At 44.4% G+C, this 7,219-nt stretch overlaps 1 protein-coding gene across 3 annotated transcripts in view; it reads right to left on the bottom strand.

Moving 5' to 3' along the window:
* Positions 1-4,938: 4,938 nt before the first annotated feature.
* The window catches only part of IKBKB (inhibitor of nuclear factor kappa B kinase subunit beta), a 61,900-nt gene continuing 59,619 nt past the window's right edge, over positions 4,939-7,219 (bottom strand). For all 3 annotated transcript variants that reach the window (XM_073798592.1, XM_073798593.1, XM_073798594.1), the window contains one exon: positions 4,939-5,879. The gene's annotated coding sequence lies outside the window, so the exon portion shown is untranslated. The remainder of the gene's footprint in view (positions 5,880-7,219) is intronic.

The following is a 7,219-nucleotide window of genomic DNA, read 5'->3' as shown; positions in this document are numbered from 1 at the left end:
ACAATTTGTATAGAAACAGAAAAGACCCCAAATAGCCAAAGCAATCTTGAGAAAGAAAAACGGAGCTGGAGGAATAAGGATCCCTGACTTCAAACTATACTACAAAGCTACAGTAATCAAGACAGTATGGTATTGGCACAAAACCAGAAATATAGATCAATGGTACAGGATAGAAAGTCCAGAGATAAACCCACGCACCTATGTTCATCTAATTTATGACAAAGGAGGCAAGAACATAAAATGGAGAAAAGACAGCCTCTTCAATAAGTGGTGCTGGGAAAACTGGACAGCTACATGTAAAAGAATGAAATTAGAACACTTCCTAACACCACACACAAAAATAAACTCAAAATGGATTAAAGACCTAAATGTAAGGCCAAACACTATAAAACTCTTAGAGGAGGGCTTCCCTGGTGGCGCAGTGGTTGAGAGTCCACCTGCTGATGCAGGGGACATGGGTTCGTGCCCCTGTCCAGGAAGATCCCACATGCCACAGAATGGCTGGGCCCGTGAGCCATGGCCACTGAGCCTGCACGTCCGGAGCCTGTGCTCCGCAATGTGAGAGGCCATAGCAGTGAGAGGCCCGCGCACTGAAAAAAAAAAAAGAAAAGAAAAAAAACTCTTAGAGGAAAACATAGGAAAAACACTCTTTGACATAAACCACAGCAAGATCTTTTTTGACCCACCTCCTAGAGTAATGAAAATAAAAACAAAAATAAACAAATGGAACCTACTTAAACTTCAAAGCTTTTGCACAGCAAAGGAAACCATAAACAAGACGAAAAGACAACCCACAGAATGGGAGAAAATATTTGCAAACGAAGCAACAGACAAAGGATTAATCTCCAAAGTATATAAACAACTCATGTAGCTCAATTTCAAAAAAAAACCAAACAACCCAATTAATAAATGGGCGGAAGACCTAAGTAGACACTTCACCAAAGAAGACATACAGATGGCCAAGAGGCGCATAATAAGCTGCTCAACATCACTAATTATTAAAGAAATGTGAATCAAAAGTACAATGCATTATCATCTCACACCAGTCAGAATGGCCATCATCAAAAAATCTACAAACAATAAACGCTGGAGAGGGTGTGGAGAAAAGGGAACCCTCATGCATTGTTGGTGGGAATGTAAATTGATACAGCCACTGTGGAGAACAGTATGGAGGTTCCTTATAAAACTAAATAGAACTACCATATGACACAGCAATCCCACTACTGGGCATATACCCTGAGAAAACCATAATTTAAAAGGACACATGTACCTCAATGCTCATTGCAGCACTATTTACAATAGCCAGGACATGAAAACAACCTAAATGCCCAATGACAGATGAATGGATAAAGATGATACATATATACAATGGAATATTACTCAGCCATAAAAAGGAACGAAATTGGGTCATTTGTAGTGAGGTGGATGGATCTAGAGTCTGTCATACAGAGTGAAGTAAGTCATAAAGAGGAAAACAGTTATTGTATATTAAGGCATATATATGGAATCTAGAAAAATGGTACAGATGAACCTATTTGCAGGGCAGGAATAGAGACGTAGATAGAGTGAAGGGACATGTGGACACAGGGTGGGAAGGGGAGGGTGGGACGAATTGGGAGATTAGGATTGACATATATGCACTACCATGCATAAAATAGATAGCTAGTGGGAACCTGCTATAAAGCACAGGAAGCTCAGCTCAGTGCTCTGTGATGACCTAGAGGGGTGGGATGGGGTGGGGGTGGGAGGGAGGTCCAAGAGGAGGGGATATAGGTATACTTATAGCTGATTCACTTAATTGTACAGGAGAAACTAACACAACATGGTAAAGCAATTATACTCCAATAAAAAATAATAGGGCTTCCCTGGTGGCGCAGTGGTTGAGAGTCCGCCTGCCGATGCAGGGGACGCGGGTTCATGCCCCGGTCCGGGAAGATCTCACAGGCCGCGGAGCGGCTGGGCCCGTGAGCCATGGCCGCTGAGTCTGCGCGTCCGAAGCCTGTGCTCCGCAACGGGAGAGGCCACAGCGGTGAGAGGCCCGCGTACCGCAAAAACAACAACAACAACAAAATAATAATAATAATTAAAAGAAAAAAAGAAGAAGCACCAGAGTCAAGCTCAAGGAAAAGCTCTCCAGAGAAGTGCCCCTTGAGCTGAGCTTTGAGGAAGGAGTTGAAAGGGGGGCAGTTGGGCAAGGTGGCGGTAGAGGAGGAGGACGGAGGAGGAAGGAAGGATAGGCCTCCAAAGGACATGTCTGAAGGCCCAAGGCTAGAAATAGCTTCCTTTAGAGAAGTTCAAGTAACTCCTATTTTTTTTTTTTAATTCATAGCCAATTATTTTAAGCACTGATTTTTGGTTTTTTGGCTGTGTTGGGTCTTTGTTGCTGCGTGTGGGCTTTCTCTAGGTGCGGCGAGCGGGGGCTACTCTTAATTGCGGTGCGCGGGCTTCTCATTGCAGTGGCTTCTCTTGTTGCGGAGCACGGGCTCTAGAGCGCAGGCTCAGTAGTTGTGGTGCACGGGCTCAGTTGCTCCGCGGCATGTGGAATCTGCTTGGACCAGGGCTCAAACCCGTGTCCCTGCATTGGCAGGCAGATTCTTAACCACCGCACCACCAGGGAAGTCCCAAGTAATTCTTTAAAGCAGATACAAAGGGTAAAGTTGAAAAATAAATAGTGGGAAATACAGCTTAAGAATCAAGAAGAAGTTATATCTTGAAGGGCCTTGTGTGCTGAATTTGAACTTTGTCCTGAAAGCTACGGGAAGCTCTTGAAAGATTTTAAGTAGGAAATAGATGATACAATTTGCTTTTCAGAAAGATCATTTTATCAGTAATGTTGAGGACACATAGGAGGGTTGAGTAGATTGTAGGGAAACCAGTTAGAAGACTACTGCAGTAGTGCCTGATAGAGGTGATGAGAGTCTGAATTTAGGCAGTGAGAGTGGCTGTAGAAATGAAATTGAGGGAGGACAGGGAGAGAGGGAGGGATTGACACAAGAGGTAATAAAAAGAGACTTGGGAGAACCTGAAGACTAACTGAGTGTGAGGGATGAGTGAGAATGAGAATAGAGAAAGATTCCCAGGCTTCTAGGTTAGGTATCTGGCGATTTGACGATGCCACTTACTGAGACAGAAGCCAGAATTGGAACAGAAAGACGATGTGTTTGGTTTGAGGCATATTTAATTTGGTGTGTCTATGAGACATCCAAGTGGAGATGTCAGATAAATGGATATCTGGGTCTGGAGTTCAGCAGTGATCAGGGCTGAAGATAAAGACTTAGAAGTCACCAGAATAAAAATGGTGGCTGAAACCCTGGGTTAAGGAGAGTGCTTAGTTAAAAAACAAATTAGGGAACACTGATTTAGCAGGTCATCAGAAGAAGAGGAAGCCTTGAAAGATATTAAGAAGAAATGTCCAGAAAGGCAGAAGGAAAACATAATGATAAGCACCATTTTGGGGGATACCTATTGCCTTCTAGTGAATGGGCTGGGACCTTTATATACATCATTTCACTGAATTCTATGGCAACCCTAGAAGGTACATGTTTTCAAACAGAAAAACTTAAGTTCTGAAAAGTTAAGTAATTTGACAAGTGTATGTTTGGCCTCTGGAGTCAGATGAGACCTAGATTGAAAACCGACCTCCCAGTAGCTATGGGATGTGTGCAGATTTGTAATCTCTCTGAGTCTCGATTTCCTCGTCCACATGGGATACAAATAGAACCTACCTCTGGGATTGTTGTGAGGATTAGATGAGATAGCATATGTAAATTGCCTGGCACTGAGTGGGTACTCGATACCTGATAGCTTTATCCTTATTAATAACTATAACCACATATAACTATGTTAACAAGTTACTGTCTCTTCTTTAGCTTCAAATTCTCACCTAAGGTCCTTAGTGTACAACTGAGAGCTGAGCCGGGCGAAACTATTATAAGGCTTTGCTAAAGACTTAGGCATAGCTAGATGGGAATGAACACAGAGAGCAACGTAATGCTTGAAAATCTGAAAGTGTATCACTTCATCTTAGGACCCCCTGCAGGGCAGTACTGCCTTCCTGACTAGTCCTTGGGAGAAGCCATTTTTCCATACCACCAGGGAGCATCATCAAATAGTCAGTACACCTAAAAGCCCAGCAAGAGTGTGGTCCCACAGGAAGTCAGGAGTTCTCACCCAAGTCTAAGACCCACCTTCCAAGATCTTGACATCTGTCTGAGGAAATGCCCTTTCCAGATGATTGATGCAGGGATGCTCACTTTCTCCAGAGAAAATCATGTCTACCTCTACGAGGATGGTCTTACACTATGGCCTCAACAGTAGAGCCTTATTAGAACACAACAGAATAAGCCCAATGAGGGTTATACCCTTTTCGTAATTCCTAGAAAAGATGAGATTCCTTATACAAACTCTTCTTAATCTTTCAAAACCCTGCTACGCAAAGTCACTCTGAAAAGTGAGTTTGGATAAAGCCAGAAACTGACTGTAGTCCAAGTACAACAACAAGACATATAGCAAAAGGGACCTACCAGATTGAAAGTAAGAAAAATATTTTGTCAGTATAATCGAGAAAGAACCATAAATGTATGTCTTAAAAATTAAAAGATGTAAGTAGATACAGAAATGAATAAATTATTGGTTAGTGTTCAAAAATTTGTAGAAATAAAATATATTGGAAAAAATGGCCTAAGTTACAATAGATCAAAACAACAAAGTGTCTAGAAAATTTTTTAATGCACAACATCTACATGGGGAAAATATTTAAGTTATTTAAAGCTTTATGGAAGACACGAATAAATGGACAGATACAATACGTGGATGAATCTCACAGGGAAAGAAGTCAGACACCAAAGAGTATATACTATGTGACCACATTTATGTGAAGTGCAAATAGGCAAAACTAACCTACAGTGAGAGAGGTCAGAACGCTGGTTCTTTTTGGTGGGGGGGGGGGGGGTAATTGCATGGGAGGGAAGGTCCAGAGGGTGTAAGTTGCAGGAGTGGGTGGCTCAGACCCCTTCAACACTAACTGATGCTGCTTCCTCTTCCTCTTTCTCAATCCATGCCTATGGCCTCTTGGGGGTGCTCTTTATGGCCAGTGGACTAAAGAAGAAAACACTGAAGGCTGGTTTGTGGATGGCTCTGCATGACATGCTGAAACCACTTGGAAGTAAATAGCTGCAGCACTACAGCCCCACTCGGGTAGCTCGGAAGCACAGAAGTGAAGGCCAAGCCTCTCAGTGAGCATTACAAATCTTGTCCACTTTGTCTGGAATAAGAAATGGCCAGAAGTATGGATCTACTCTGATTCCTGGGCTGTCACTCATGGGTGGCTGGATGATAAGGGACATGGAAGGAGTGGGCAAGGGAGGTTGGAGGAGAGGCACATCCCAGGATGGGCAGAGACTGAAGATACTTGTGTCTCCTGTCAATGCCCACAGAGGAGAGCCACTGCAGGGAGCCTGTTAATAACAAGGCGGGCAAAATTACACGGTAAGTGGATGCTGGTCAGTTTCTCTGCTCGGCCACCACACTGCTTGTTCAATAGTATGACCTTCCTCTGACCAAGGCAGAGATGGATAATGCTGCTGTTAACCAGTCAGCAGAGACACCCATGAGCCCCCAGCGTGGCACTGTTCCCAGGGAGACAAGCCAGCCAAATGACGGCAGCTTGATTATAGTGGAAGAGGCAGAGATTCGTCCTGGGCATCATTCCACTGGAACAGCTCCGCATTCGGGATATGGACTTGCTCTCCCCATCTGCCTCTGTCAGCACCACCGTCTGCAGACCCATAGAACCACACTCCCTCCAGCACTGCTTCTGATGAAGGAGCTCATTTCACAGCAAAGGAAGTGCAGCCACATACTCTATCTTCCGGAAGTGGCTGGGAAAACAGAAATGGGAGTGGCTTAATGAAGACACAGTTACAGTACCAGCTGGGACACAACATCCTGAAAGGGCGGGATTCTGCCTTACTATGATGCAGTCTATGCATTGAATCAAAGGACATTATATGATGTTATCTCTGCCACAGTGAGAACACATGGGTCTGGGATTGAAAGGGTGAGAGGAGAGACTTTGCTCACTATATATACAAAAAAAAGCCTTGCAGAATTTTTGCTTCCCACACTGACAGTCTTGAGCTCTGCTGGTCTGGAGGTCTTAGTGCCCAAGGAGGGAACACTTCAACCAGCAGCGTTCCGTTTAATTGGAGCATGAGACTGCCACCTGCCCATTCTGGGCTCCTGATGCCACTGAGCCAACAGGCCAGGAGAGTGTTTACTCTACTGATTAGAATGATTGATCCTGATTTCCAGGAAGAAATTGAGTTGCTGCTGTACAATCGGGGCAGTGAGAACTGTGTCTGGAACCCAGGGGATTCTCTGGAGCGTCTCTTGGCACTTTTATGTGCAATAGTTAAGATTAATGTAAAATTACAGCAAAAAAAAAAAAGGCTGTATGATTTTGGATTTGGATTTTTTAGGAATGAAGATTTGGATCACAGCACCCGGCAAAGAATCCCGACCAGCTGAGGCTCTGGCTGAGGGCAGGGGAAACATGGAATGCGTAGTGGGGAAAGCAAGCCATCTGATCAATTCCAGCCTCACGGAAGACAAAGGTGTCAGGTACAGAAACAAGGACACAGGGGCTGTGTGCAGTTTCTCTTTGCTTGTTACGTGTGTGCTTACTTGTACATGCAATCCATTTCCTTCTCTCTCCTTCTTCCTAATATTATTTCATATACAGGTTGTTGGAGATAAAACTTTATAATTTAGTGCGACTTTATTTGGGGAGTCATTCATACAGCTGGTGATGGATACAGTGACTGTATCTCTTGATTTGGGGGAAGGGTGAGAACATTTTCATTTCTGTGCAGGATGCTCATATCTTGTTAGGTGGAAACGGAGTTGCTTTGTTGTTGGAAGGAAGTCTAAGTGTATGTGGGAGGACGGATACGGAAGCTGACGGTCAAAGGGCTGGGCTCTGCGCATCACCGGCTTATTGCCTGTTCATCCCAAATCCACCCTTCATGGTCCTGTTTTTGATGCTGGAACATCTCCGCCTTGCCGGCTGGCCCGGTTATCAGCTTTGTCACTGGGAACACTGGAGGGACACAGAGGAGGAGGGGCTCTTCCTGCTGCTCGGATGTGCTCCTATTGGGGGCCCACGCCCGGAGGCAGTTTCTCAGTGAGTTGTGGGCAGTGACCCATGCAGGGATGCCAC

The sequence above is a fragment of the Tursiops truncatus genome, chromosome 21, assembly GCF_011762595.2.
Source record: "Tursiops truncatus isolate mTurTru1 chromosome 21, mTurTru1.mat.Y, whole genome shotgun sequence".
In the NCBI taxonomy this organism is placed as follows: Eukaryota; Metazoa; Chordata; class Mammalia; order Artiodactyla; family Delphinidae; genus Tursiops; species Tursiops truncatus.
Note: the sequence above shows the minus strand (reverse complement) of the source record. Positions and strands in the feature narration are given on the sequence as shown.